Source organism: Triturus cristatus, chromosome 4_1, assembly GCF_964204655.1.
Source record: "Triturus cristatus chromosome 4_1, aTriCri1.1, whole genome shotgun sequence".
Lineage (NCBI taxonomy): Eukaryota > Metazoa > Chordata > Amphibia > Caudata > Salamandridae > Triturus > Triturus cristatus.
In genome coordinates, this window is record NC_140585.1 from 648,289,594 (window position 1) to 648,304,896 (window position 15,303).

General features: G+C 43.4%; 1 protein-coding gene across 3 annotated transcripts in view; it reads left to right on the forward strand.

The window, feature by feature from the left end:
- NELL2 (neural EGFL like 2) overlaps window positions 1–15,303 on the forward strand; it is a 1,146,830-nt gene that overhangs the window by 368,476 nt on the left and 763,051 nt on the right. The window lies entirely within an intron of this gene.

A 15,303-nucleotide genomic window follows, 5' to 3' on the forward strand; every position in this document is an offset into this window, starting at 1 on the left:
ATGTTATCCATACTCTTAGTCATCAGCATGTGGGAGCACACGCTCTTGGAAATTGTTTGGCTGATGAAGCAGCTAAATCTGCAGTAGCCACGTGTTCCGTAGCAGCAGTTACAAGGTTCAAGACTAAGATTGATAATTACATTTTGGCTGCAATTGCTGCAACTGCGGAGGGCTCTAATTATCCGCAGGGTTTCTCTTCAAAGTATTCTTATCAGTTAACTTCCGAACAAGTTCCTTTTGCTAGAATACCCAACATTGGCGATCGGCTGATTCCCAACGTGGACCGCAGACATACTTTGATCAAAGAAGCACACAAAGGTTTGGCTTCGGCCCATGCTGGAGTGTCCGCTACTGTTTCTATCTTGCAGCAACATTATTGGTGGTGTGGTTTATATAAACAGACCCGTAATTATGTACTTTCTTGTGACATATGTCAAGAAATCAAGCCTTCTACGTTAATACGTTCATCACAAACACAGCTTTGCATTGCTATTCGCCCTTTTGCTTGTGTATATCTTGATCACTGCGGTCCCTTTTGTTCAGATACTACATATAAATACATTGTGGTTGCAGTTGATTCGTGCACTAGATTCCTTTGGGTATGGCCACAACGCTGTGCTGACACTTGAAATGTCATCAGGGATCTTTGCCTATGGCACATTTCATTCAGACCAAGGTCCAGCATTCGCCTCTAAGGCGTACAATGACGCATAGAAGTCTTTGGGGGTTCTGGTGGAGTTTTCGTCTACATACAGGCCTGAGGGCAACTCAATTGTGGAGCAAATGAATCGTGACTTAAAGCAATCTTTAACAGCTAGAGTCTTAGGTAATGGCAGGAACTGTCTAGCCCATTTGTATGGAGTCCAATGTGCACTTAATAATCTCCATAGAAGACCTCTGGGTGCGTGGACCTCAGACGAGATGCTCTTTGTCATCAAAATGTTTGTGCCAGACCTTGTTGGTCTAGACGTTTCAGTGGCAGCTGTGACCTTTGACGTAGATAATCCTTCTACTATGTTACAGGACCTACAAGAGACCCGTGCCAGTCTTGCTACTGAACATTTGCCTTCGGCAACTGATGCTGTACTCCTGATTCTGGTAGCCGGCTGGCTTCCGAAAGTTGGTGATCTGGTCCGAGAGAAATTGGAGAACAAAAAAGAATTTGGACCCTCTTATCTTGCACCGGTTCCAGTGCTTGGCTTAAAGGGTACTCGTACAGTCATTTTACCACTAATTTCTGATCACAAAGACAACCGCTACATCTCAATAGACAATGTCAAGCTACAAAATCTGGCCGATTCTGAATAGTGTGATGCCTGCTGTTTCGTGCCCCACCATTTCAAGGAACCCTGGGGTTGGCGCAACTGTGAACTCACCAAACAACACTGTCATTGAGATGGACCCTGTTGTTGACCATTTGCCTGTTCCCTCAGCTTCCTCCTGCAACGTGGAAGTTGAATATGCATATCCCACAAGTGAGTCTTTGCATAAATGCCCGAGAATCCTTTACATCATGGCAGTTTTTCTTATGACTCGTCTTCCACCTCCTCAATTGGCCCTACCAAATTGACTATTTTTGTCTCCTGGTTTAAACAGACTTATTTAGTCCCCCCTTGGACATACATCTGGTTAGTTCTCATCCTGATTTTTCTCTTCATGCCAATTGGCTTTGTGACAGTGTTTTTCCTGCTCATCAATGGTCACTACTTGCCAGAACGCTCTGCTGTGAACTTGGTTGATGGTGTTTTGGCCCCCCACTCATCCACCCACTTCATGAAACGTGACCAGACTCTTGTTAACATTTTAGCGTTCCCGGTTGCTGATGGCATCGTCTGGGATAAAGTGGATTTCCAAGTCCATGGCCCGACAGAAATCATCAATGTGCCATACGTCTTTCATGTCTCCATGGGTGATATGGTAAAACAGGACATACGTTCCGATGATTGAGATTTGCATGCAATACAAGCCTTGTTTTCCCATTAAAAGTGTTATGCTGCTTTTAATGCTGAAGATTTATATTTAAATCCTGCAAATTATGCCAATTTATTCTGTTATCAACATTATGGGCATAATTTCCTACATAAGACAAATACATTAAGACCAGTTGGTAATTACACCCAGTGGGAACATTGTCCCACTCCATCGAAAGGGAGCTCAAAAACACTTAAAAGTAAATGTACATACTTCACAGATTTTGACAGGTCTGCACCTGAGTCCTATTATTTTAAATTGAAAATTTCTTCAACTCCCAAAGTCATGCTGACCCATACTAATTTAATTTTTTTCCAATTCGTTCAGACATGATCTGTCAATTAAGAGTTATGATCATTGGAAGGCCACCATTGATTTGAAATCGATCTGGGGTTCTAAGAATTGGCAGGTGCGCGGCACTGAAGCCTTACATCGTGTCTGCCTCATCCCAACACAAATTATGTTTTTAAATGATACAGTATACCAAACTACTTGTTTTGGTTTGGCTACTGCAAAGAAAATGAAAGCCCCTGCCATTCTTACTTTAGCAGAATATAATAATGGGTGCGCATACACAAATTACACCATTGATGCATTACAAAAGTTATTACAAAATTACACGTTTAATGTGTCTGAAATAGATCCTTTGGGTTGGTTAGTTTGGCAAACGATTTCGAATGCCTACCAACTACATTTTTATAACACTACTTTAGGTTATATGCAAGACAGACCCGACCCAAGATTTCCAGATACCGATTCGGTAACAACCTATTTGGTTGGAAAATTAAGTCAACAGTGGTTGCAGCACTCTACACTATTGTCCGTGAAACAACACTTATCGTTGTTGTCCAATAAATCAATTTGGACGACTTTGTCTTGGGACCCAGAGTTCCTAGAACAAAGAGATGGATTTATGCAGCGTACAATGAAATATGGAAACTTTCACAGATTGAAGCAGCGTCTGCGGGAAATTGACCAAGCAAACTTAGAAAAGGTTCTTGCAGTTGTTGACAATAGTATTAACACACTGTCTTGCCGCATTTACACATTAGATAATATTGTTTCTTCTGTTATTGATATTGTACAAGAAGATGTGTCGCTGTTATATCATGGGCAAAATCAATTGCCTTCTGTGATGCAATTTGCATGGACTTTGCAAACTCTAAAGATGGGAAAAGTACCATGGGATTATTTGAATGTGTCTGCTTTGTTTTCACCATTTAATTTAACTGACAAACGGCAGTTTATGTCCATGAAAGATGCAATCTACACTCTTCTAAACATATAAAAAATAGACCCTTTGCCTTTTTCTGTAGCCGAGACAGACTCTGCTGTTTGGCTGATTCATGGGGTTATATATTTGCCTTTCTCATTGTTTCAATTCACCTCTTGTATGAAACATTACCCGCTAGGCCACTTTGAACCCCTGGGTAACGCTTTTCTGCATGAACTGTGATCTTTACCTTTCACCTACCGATGTTTGCGGGAAGACAAGGAAGTACACCTTACAGGGGGGACTGTGATTCTACAGTTGGTCATTCCCTTGTTTGCAATAACATAAAGTTGCACAGAGCTTGTAATGTGTCAGCTCCGAACCTTGCATGTGTTTTAAAAGGTAATCCAGTTCCCGCAATAATTCCCATGTTCCCTCTGCTAACTAACAGTAGTTATCTTTTTTTAAATAACCAAGAATGCTGTGGCTTGCTAGCTGCAAAAAGAACAACTGATGGACAGAATGCAGAACAATGTCATATATTCACCCCAGTACAGAAATCTGGGCCTAAATCCATAGTTCTTTTGCTCACCATGCCGTTCCAGTTTGGACCCAGCCATATGCAAATCAGTCTTGACCCTGCGCCCAATGGGAACAGTCCAGCCCGAACTGCTAGGCCAGGTCCTCCCTGCACTGGAAACAAGCATCCTAGGACCGGTTTCGGGCTTTCAGCCCTCATCAGCCAGGATAGCTTGACTCCAATGGCATGGAGAGCACGGGACCCACGTCTGGGCATACCCGTCCCACTCGGGGTGACAAATGCAAAAAGAAGAATTGATGGACAGAATGCAGAACAATGTCATGCATTCACCCCAGTACAGAGATCTGGGCCTAAATCCATAGTTTTTTTGCTCACCATGCCACTGGAGTCAAGCTATCCTGACTGATCAGGGCTAAAAGCCCGAAACCAGTCATAGGATGCTTGTTTCCAGTCCAGGGAGCACCTGGCCTGGCAGTACGGTATGCTAGCTGGCATACCGATCATTGTAACGGTTTCACAGCGCGTAATTTGTTGCAAAAATTTGCTTTTTCCTCCCCTACGTGGGCAGCTCGATAGCTCAATTTGGCTTTCCATACCAACTTTGAAAACAGATTTCAACAAGTTGAGCAGATTAAAGGTGCTTATATTCCAACAAGAAGTCCCCCTTACTTCTGCACGCGAAGCCTTCAACTTGCAGGTGGCTAGCTCTGCTAGCGAAATTCAGACCCTTCTGAACACTAACCTCCCACTACATTTTGGCAAGCTTATACACCGCAATTTTAATGCGTCTGATACTCAAGGCCTTGCACATTTTTTTTATGTTTCGGCTCTGGCCTTGTGACTTCTTTTCAAACAATATTTGGTGTAATGCCTGCATTCATTCATTCTATCTTTTCCAGTGTCTTTGGTGGATTCCCCTCATTTCCTGCTGGAATCCTGCGCAATGGCTGCTCCTCTTGTGGTACTGAACAGACCGAGCAGGTTGCAATTGTTCCGTGACCGTTTGCATGGATGCTTCGGTACTCTGCCGCTGGCTACACTCAGTGTGACTTATGGGCTGACCTTCCTCTTTGCATACTTCACTTGCGTACAACCAGTCCTTTCATGTTTACGATGTCCGTTTACATGGGCGTTGGATTTATGCCTCTCCAATACGTCTTGTTCAGACCCAGATTACATCCAGCTAATGGGTCCCATAGTGGCCCATGAGCAGGACTGTTCAGGGATTGGCCTTATGGCACGTGTGGCTACACTTGGAATATTGGCTCAATGGAATATCTGTGAGGCTGCACAGAATCTCCTACTTCAAAGTTACATTGAATATCACGCAAGTTATCCGGAAATGCTCATGGAGGCACCCGACTATGAGGAGCCCACTTGTTCATTCAATTTGCTAAATTGGATGGAACCCTTTTTTCTACCAACAACAATGATATCCTTCTGGAGGGTGCTGCATTCTTTTGCTCCTACACTCAGATGGATTAAACTCAAAGAGGCACCCCAGGCATCACACAGGTTCTTGGATTTCGGATGCCGTTCGTCAACAATATTTCTTTTCTCCCTACAGTTTTTTTTTCTCTCTCTTATCCTCTAATTTCAATTTTTAAACAGACACTTTTGAATTCTGCTCACACTTTTGAACTCTTTTTTCACCCTATGCCTACATACGATGGACTTACCAGGGGGAGGGTGTAGTAGAGATTTTGAGTTCATTGTCGACATTTGCTAAGATAGCATGAGCTTTGCTGCCATGAGGCTGATTTTGCACTCAACACTGCATGCATATATTTCGCAAGACCATGTGCCTTTTTCACATGAGAACCGTCTGCTTTTCGCATTCTCTGCTGTGCTCTGAGGTTTAGTCTGCAAGCGATATACAAGGTCGATCAACAATGCCCCTTGTTATTCTGTTCTGATCAGTCCCTCACACCTAGACATAACATGCTAAACACAGCTGCTCTACTGAAAATCGTATTCTTTAATATTGCAAGCGAAGCATGTTTTTGATGCACTTGGAGAGACACCTTTCCAGAGAAAAGAGTTGTGCTTGTCCTGAGATGTAAACCTTTCATCTAGGCCTTGAGGTATGGGGTCTGCTCACAAAGCCCAGAGGTCTTCTTTTTTTATAATAAACTAGTTTTCCACTGTCTTTATAAAATGATATCCCCGTTTGTATTCTATGGAATTGTGACAATGCTAACTATATTGTGTTTATGCATTTTGCTGTTAGTAATGGCACGTGTACTGTACCATAGAGCGCGTTAGTTAAAATAAACATTTTAAACTATACCGCGACTCTGATTACTCTTATTGTGGACAAGTATGAGTGAGTGAGCGAAAGAGTTGTCTGGCTCCCGTGATTCCTGAGAGAGTCGGAAGTGTCGGGTTCTGGGTTGTCTAATCATTGGTAGCTTCGCTGTTAGTCGGAGAACGAATGAGACACTATTGCTAGTCGGTTTGGGATTTTGGGTACTAATGTCGTAGGTTGGTTCACCCCTTCTCACTGAGGGCCTGTTTTCCTGTGCATAGTTCTGTGTATGTGCAGAATCCCTGCAACACTATTTCATTAAAACTTTCTGACATACAGACTGAAACTTGTACTTTCAGCACCAGCAGCAGACTTCCAGTTAACTCCCTGGTGATCAGGAGCTTTACTATAATGTTCTAATGAGGAACTAGAGTGCTAATATTCTGATTTTATTCCAAAAGTGTAGCACAGCTAATCGGCATCTTGATGTAATCGAAATGGAAAACTGAAAGCATTTTCTACTGAGGATACTCCAGTAAATGAGGAAAGTAGGGAGCTTCATAACAAATAAGTCTCCCATCATGGCCACCAGAGAAAAAAGAGCCGAAATGTAGCACAAATATCACCCGAATGTAGCACAAGTATACTCATGACAGAAGTGTGCAAAACACTTAATTTTTAGGTTTTTTATGCAGTTTTATAAAGTGCAGACTTGACCCGAAGGTATTGGAGTGCTTTACATGAGCATCAGTTACATTACACAAGGACATATTGATTTTGCTTTTAGGCATGGGGAGATTAAGAGATTTACCCAGAATCACAGGATGTGGAGTTGATGCTGAAACTTGAACCTGGTTCTCCAGTTGCACAGTCTCCAGCTCTGGCTCTAACGCCACATCCTCTGTGTAACATTTAACCAAGTGATCAACTGGGTAAAAAACATAAACATAGCAAATCATTTAAAAGTACTTCGTAGTTATTTGAGAACTCAGAAAATATGTCCTCATTTTAGTTTTTAGAGTACTAACCATAATTTCAATGGGAATAAGACCCTTTCGTTTTTATAGTTTCTAAAGGAAATAATTTAGGTAATACAGTTTTGATTACATCAAGATGACATCAGGTGTGACCGCTGCAGCCGAACATTGACGGATGGGACCAAATAGGGACAACAACTGATATATTCGCCTGGTAATGCTCTTTTCTGTTGCACATTGACATCCTGAAAGTGGATATAATGTTTGACATGTAAAAGGCAATAAAATGTGTTTAAAAAAAAAATCAAGATGACATCAGGTGTGCCACACTTTTGGAATAAATATAGAATGTTAGTAATCTAGCTGTTCATTAGAATATTGTGGGTGGGCATAGGTCAGGGGCATGGACTCGGATAATTGATGGCAGGGATGAGGGTGCAGAGGCAACAAGTTGACCATGCTGGGCAGGCAGGAGGGGCAGTGGCAGTACAACGGACCACGGAGAGCAGAGAAAAAGGGGGCAGGTGCAACACACCACCATGTAGGAGAGGCAGGAGAGTCTGTGGCAATATAAAAGACCATTGAGGGCAGAAAGAGGAGGCAGTGGCAGTACAATCATTCATGCCAACAGACCTTTTTTCAGGCACGCAGGCAGAGACTTCTGATATTTTTAGGCCCAAAAGGGCTTTATGTTGTCTGTCTCCTGCCTAAAATCTCCTTTTTTTCAATGTAAGTCAATGGGGAAAATCAATTCCCCAGGTTTATTTTTTTCAAATTCTCCCTCTTACCAAGTTTAAAAAGTTGGCACGTATAGTGCATTGGATCACAGAGGGCAGGAGAAATGTAGTGACATGGACTCGAATTTTACTATATTGCAAGGAAACTTCCACCCGACCTAAATTTCTTTTCCATAGGCTTAGATAAGCTCGATAGGTCACCCACTGCCATACACACGTTCAATCTTTAGTTTAAATTCTAGTTCATTTTGTAGTTTTTGTTAGTTCATTTGTTCTTTTTTACAATTAGAAACATTGTATCAAAAATATATAATTTCACTATACAAATATTAAAAACATTAGATCCCCAAACATTTTTAAAGTGCAGAAAAATGTTCAAATATACAGATCCAATGAATATTTTCTCTGCTTTTTTGTTTTCGTTGCAATTTGTATGTACATAGAAATCATTGCCATTTCCCCATGATTAAACCACACTCATATCCTAACCTATCACACTGATGCTCACTACCACCCATAACTCACATACATGCACTCGCTACCCAGCCTCCAACAGCATACACTGATGAAATCTCAAAGATGATATATCAACACCATGGTGGTGTTTCCAACTGGACTACCAATCCCTCTGGTTGAGGTAAGTTTTGGTGGGAATTTCACTGTTATCCACCTTCATCAGGACCACTCTAGTTGAGTTTTTACAGGTGAGTGGTTGGGATCTATGGGTTGCGCGCTTTGTCGTTAGTATCTGGGACAGTCATAAGACAGCCAGCATGATTGATTTATAAAGGGTTTGGTGATGACCTTTGGAGTTGTCCCGATGGTGTGATGTATCCATAGGTCAGTAGCCTGTCCTAAATGGAGTGACTTATGAACCACCAGGGGGAGGCTTCCAATCTGAAAGCTGTGCGTGGACGGTGGGCCAACAGGGATTATCTCGGTGTGCCAGTTCTTCAATATATTGTTTTTAAGGCACTTACAGCCTCATGCATCAAGCCAAAATCCAGTCGGTAAAATACCGAATCGCTAATAACTCCCGTTAGTGAGTAAAAAAAAACGAATCCCAATGCATCAACCCAAATGCAAAATCGCAATTTAAGGAATCCTTAAATAGCGATTCCTTAAATTGCGATTGCATTTAAGGAATCCCAAATTGAGATTCCTTAAATGCAATGCATTAAAGTTAAAAAATTAGCGATTTCGCTAATAGGGGGAGCAAATTACCATGAAGATGAACTTCATGGTAATTTGCAAAAACTTTGAAAAGTGCACTTTTGTGCATTTTTCAAAGTTTCATGTTGCGCACACACATGCCCTTAGAGCATGTGTGTGTGCAACATATGTGCACATATCAATTTAAGGGGTGCAATAGGGTGTCATTTTGACACCCTTGCACCCTTGAAATTGCATGAGCAATTTGCGAGAACCTACTGGTACTCGCAATTTGCTCATGCAATCTCCAATTCATTCCTATGGGCCTGGAGGCCCATAGGAATGATTGGGACGGCATTCCTTAATTGCTACTCGCAATTTGCTAGTCGCTATTAAGGAAAGTTAAGGAATCGCTATTTGAATAGCGATTCCTACATGCATAGCCTTTTGCTATTCCTTATTAGCGAATCCTTATTTTTCGCTAATAAGGAATCGCAAATGGCATTGTTGATGCATATGCCCCAATGCTTCCTAAATGTGCTTTCTCTTATATTACAATTAACACATCCTGACGATACTTAAATAAGCTCACTGAGGGGCACCTTCTGCACTGCAACACGCCAACCGCCTCGCTATTAGCATGGACTTGGAAAACAGAGGGCAGGAAGGAGATGAGCAGGGACACCAAACTGACCTTACTGGGCAGGCATCAGGGGTTGCAGCAGCACAATACACCACACAGGACAAGCAGGACGGCAGTGCAGCACAACACAGCATAGAAAGCAATAGAGGGGGACAGAGCCATGCAAATGGACAACAGAGAGAAGAGGAGAAAGAGGCAAGGGCAGCAAGCTGACCATACGGGACAGACAGGAGGGACAGTTGCAGCATTACAGACCATGAAGGGCAGGAGGGAGTGGATAGGGGCCTGCACATGGAAAACGGAGAGTATGGGGCAATTAGGCAGGGCAGGAGCGGCAAGCTGACCTTTTGAGGGCAGGTGGGATGAGCACTGGAGGCACAACACACCATGGAGGGCAACAGTGAGACTATCAAGGCATACACTGAGGGAAGTTGGGAGGGAGTCAGGGGCAGTATGTTGACCACACAAAACAGGTGAGAGGGACTGTGGCAGCACAGAAGACCATGCATGGCAAACAGGAGGGTTAGTGGCAGCACAGCAGCCATGGTGGGCAAGAGGGAAGGGACAGCAGTGTGCACAAAGGACCATAGAGGACAGTTGGGAGGGTTAGAGGTTGGAGACAGACAAGACAGGGCTTCACAACAGACCATGCAGTGCAGGCAAGAATCAGCAGTTGCAGCACAACAGAGCATGGAGGGCAGAAGTGAGTGACAGCAACATGGACCATAGAGGACAGGATTAAGGGAATAGGGGCATGGAGCTCGGACAGGCAGGGTGGAGGTGGCAGGGACAGGTGTCAGCCATCTGACAATGCTAGGCAGGTGGGAGGGGCAGTGGCAGCTTACCAGAACAATCAGAGTAGATAGTAGAGACAGTGGCAGGTCCATGGAACATGGTGGGCAAAATAGGGGAGGTGGGGCATGCACACAGACATTGAAGAGCAGGAGTAAGGAGGGTAGGGGCAGCAAGCTAAGCACGGAGGCTAAGCAGGAGGGCAATGATGGGCGTAGAATTGGGCAGTATTGGGCAGGAAGAGTGGGCAGGGATATCAAGCTAAATGGAGGGCAGTGACAGCACATCAGACCATGCAGGGTAGAAGGGAATGGGCTGGCGCATGGACTCGAACAACAGAGGGTAAGGAGGAGGTGGATGGCTCTGCAGAACAATTGCTACACAGGGCTGTAATGAGGGAGCATGTGCATGGACTTGGACAATAGATGGCAGGAGCAGCAAGTTTGGGTGGAGTCAGCCCAATGCCAGGCCCTGCGTCCAACCTCCCCTCACTGTGCATTGAGATGGGCATCTTATGTAACGTTAACTAGAAAGTCAATTAAAAAAAAAAAGGTTACAAGGACATTATAGCTAGGTTTAGATTTTACACGTGCAATCATAGAAATTCAGCTCTTATAGGTAGAATTATTTCTAGTAACTATTACTCGTGCCCCAATGGAACTACAACTCGTACCCTCGCCATGCACTGGTAATTACCCGAGATATTACATCACTCATAACATCTTCTATGACTTGGTTGGAAATATCACTGTAACATTTGCAGTAAAATTATTGATGAGAAAACTATGCATGGTTATGCATGCCTTAGGGCATGGGCATGAGTTATAGTTACTTGAAATAACTCTAACTATAAAAGCTGAATTTCTATGATTTTTTGCGTGTAAAATCTGTAGGATCCGCATACTTAGATATCTATATTTATATTTCTTTTAATATCTCAAAACCTACTGAACGGATGCACACCAAATAACAAAAAGGGCCCTTTCTGGACCAACAAGAGCTAACTTCCTGACAAATTTGGTGTAATTACATGCTTTTTTTCTTATTTTACAACTATAATGTCCCTGTAACCTTTGATTTTTTGTGTGAATTTCTGTTTTTTTATGTTATTTCCTAACTTTAACATCCCTGTAACCTTTGGTTATTTTAATAAATTTCAAAGGTTTTTTAATTGTATTTCCTAGCTGTAACCTGTAATCTTTGTGAGTAGGTGTGTGATTGGCTGGATGGGTCTGTGAGTAGCTGTAGGGGTCTGTGGGTGGCTGTGTGAGTGGCTGTATAATTTATAGGTGGGTGTGTGAGTGTCTGTATGAGTAGGTTTCTGGGTGTGTGAGTATGTCTGTGGGTCTGTGAGCAGGTGTGTGAGTGCCTCTATGAGTCTATGAGAGAGTGTGTGAGTGGCTTAGGGATCTCTAATTGGGTGTGTGAGTCGCTGTATGAGTAATTTCCTGTGTGTATGATTGGGTATGTGATTGGCTGTATGGGTGTGTGAGTGTCTTAGTGGGTGTGTGAGAGTGCCTGTGGGTCTGGGAGTGGGTGGGTTAGTGCCTGTGCGGGTCTGTGAGTGGGTGTGTGAGTGCTTGTGTGTGTGGGTGTGTGAGTGCCTGTGTGGGTCTATGAGTGCTCTGTAAGTGCCTGTGTGGGTATGTAAGTGGATCTGGGAGTACCTGTGTGGATCTGTGGGGGTCTATGAGTGGGTCTATTAGTGGGAGTATGAGTACCTGTGCATGCCTGTAAGTGGATGTATGAGTGGTGCTATGGATTTTGAACATTTGCTTAATTAGGGTATTTAAAATGGAGAACCATGGACTCTGCTCTCACCAGGAGATGGCAAGAAAGAAACCACTCATCACAGTCACTACAGATCAGAATGCACAATAGATCCAAAATGAATTCACCTCCATTAAGGATTTCATATTGTTTTTCAACGTGGAATATGAGAGGAAACAAACTTGCCTTGCTTTTGCCAAACTTAATAAGTTAGGATCATTTGTGCTTTACAGAAGTGAAGGTTCAACTGGGGCACCTGCTATGTTTATAAGTGCTTCCCGTTGAGGTTTCATTTCTGTAAAATGAGCATCAGGGCCATAATGAAAACTTATTTTTTCCAAGAAGAGTCCAAAGTTTGGCAAAAATGTCTACCCAACTGGAGTACTCTCTACTGGTTAATTAGTAAGTGCTACCTCATTTGGTAAATGTCTAGTGAACATTCTACACTATAGCTGCATAAAGGACCACGAGGTAATGTCAACCCCCCCTGCACATGGCTGTCTGCATGTAGGGGTTTGGCTGCATGGCCTGGCCCTATGAGATGGGGTAATTGAGCCCCCTCCCATTTACTAATTGGCCAGGCCATGCGTATGGGCTCTCTGAGTCCAAAATCGACCTGGATAGGAGGGTTGCGTGCCCCCTTCCATTTACAAAAAGGTGCTGGGCTCTGGGGTTGGGGTACTCGAGGCCCAAATTGGCCCAGGGAGGGGGTCTGTATGCCCCTCTCCCTGTTAACAATATGGCTGGGCCCTGGGAGATAGTGTCCCCAAGGTCAAAATCGGCCTGGGGAAGGAGGCTGCATTCCCCCTCCTCCATAATTACAGTTGTGAGCCTTGGCAGATGGGGTACCTAGGGCCAAAAATGGCCCAGGGAGGGGGGCCACATACCCCCTCCCATAAAATAAAATACACCAGACCCCAGGAGATGGGGTCCCCGGAGTGCCAAAATTGGGGGAGGGGGACTCATGCCCCTCTCTCCCACAATATGCACTGGTCCCCAGGGGATCGGGTCCATGGGGCCCAATTCAGACCTAGGAGGGAGCTGCATGGGTTGGCTCAATGCTGGGGGTTGGTCGGTGTGGCCAGGCCCTGTGCCAACCCCCCACGCACACCTGTCTGCATGTGGGGGCTTGGCTGCAGGGTCTGGCCACAGGTCAGTCCCTGCTGCCAACCCCTCACAGTGCACGCCCTTTGGCCATGCGAGACATGAGTTTGGCTGTATGCGAGGGTTGGCCGCAGGGACTGACAACATTTGAAATTTCATCATCGATGCCGTAGATGATGTCATACAACATGTCATAAGTGATGTCATATGTGAGGTCTTAAGCTGTTCGTGGTGGGGGCACAAGTTATAGTCAGTGCTACTAACTATAACTGCTGAATTTCTGTGTTTTTATTTAGCTCAAAGCGTTTATGTTGATACTGAGAAATTCGCCTAGCTATAACGTTACTGTAACCTTTGTTTTTTTCAGTGAATTTTTCAGTTTTTTTCATCGAAAACACATATATTTATTACACCAAACTATAACGTCACTTTAACGTTTGATTTTTCCAGTGGGTTTCTATGTTTTTTTCAAGTAAGTTAATTATTTTTTGGTGTGTATGTAGGGTAAAATGACTTTATATTATATGTTGTATTTGGACATTTTAGTAAAAGAATGTTTTTTTATTGTAAAAAAGTTCACAGTTTGAAAAATCTTTGTAAAATGTGTGAGTATTACATAAATATTCAATAGAAATTGCTTCTTTGCTCAGTTTTTGTAACTCTGTTATCAAGACATGTCACCAGCAATCTTTTTTGAGGTGTCATTACTCTCGCAATGAAGGGTGTGTGTAGTTGGGTTTGTAGAGGGACTGGCGTCTTTGCTGAGACCTCTCTCTATAACGATGGGTTTGCATAGTAGGGTGTGGAGAGGGACTGGCCTCTCCTTTCAGACCTCTCTCTCAGATGACAGGTGTGCATAATAGGGTGTGGAGGGACTGGTCTCTGTGCTAAGACCCCTCTCTGTCATTATAGGTGTGCGTATTAGGGTGTGGGGAGGGACTGCCCTCTCCAGTGATATTACGCACTGCTGTATCACCTCTATTGTGATCATATGTCTTGTTTTTTTTATAAGACTATCTATTCAGTTTAATATATGTGAGTTTTCCTGGGGAATGTAGTCTGCACAATCAATTATGTAATATTACAGCAGATCACGAAATTGTAGCAGAATTCATTTTTAACATGCTTAAATCCCTTTTTTTAAACATATTACTTCCCTCCAGTCTCCCTCGTGCTGGAACATATTCCAAATCTGTGTTACCGTAGGTCTTCTGAGTGTGAGGCTACCAGACATGAGCGTGTATTTTGTGGGTTTGAGCATGGATCCACAAACCAAACACCATGGAATGCTTTTGATGGGCGAGATTTCAGGGGGATTTCTACTACATTTGGGCACAGGGTCGGCAGGCAGCCAGGGGATCCTCCCAACTCTAGACATTACTCAAAACTAGAGACACAGGAAAATCCACGATGATGTGGCTTGCATGAATCCTGAATCCCAACACAGTTTACTACCCAGAATCCACTACTAATTTCAAATAATGGGTTCAAAAACAAAATTCTTCCTTTTTATGTGACAGAAAACTCCAGAACTTCTGAAAAATGGCAAGTATCCTTGCATCTAATATCCCCACACTTTTATTGATACAAATGAAGGTCCACGTGTCTTGGTGGATATGTGGCATGGAGCAGGAATAGGCCAAACTTTTAACCATGTATAGACATTAACACTATATATTGAACTCACATGGTCACTTACTTACTTATTTGGCCTATTGCTGTCAGTTCGCAAAGGCCCATGTACACATGTGAGGTTCCCTTTTCATTGTCAGAAGAGGGGGAACTCTACTTAGTTGGAGTTTTTCTATTCTCTGCATGTTCCGTAAGTTTCTGTGACAGAAGTATGAGGAAATTCTTTAAAAAAATATATATATTTTAACAATCCATGTATGACATGTATGACTTGAGCTCCTGGCCTAGTGCTTAAAATTGGACAATAAACCTATTGGCAGCCAGCTCAGTGATTCAACAATAATGCCCCACACCTCTTGATTTGCACTAGCTCCACGTGGGAAAGCGACCCATGGCTGCATGCTCTCCTCCATTGGTTTGTGTGGCTGGACACCCACAGTGGGACAAAGGACAGCTTGCACATGTAATGGGTTTTCTATGGGCCTCATAGTGTAACTGATAGGCATGCCAGGTGGGCAGGCAA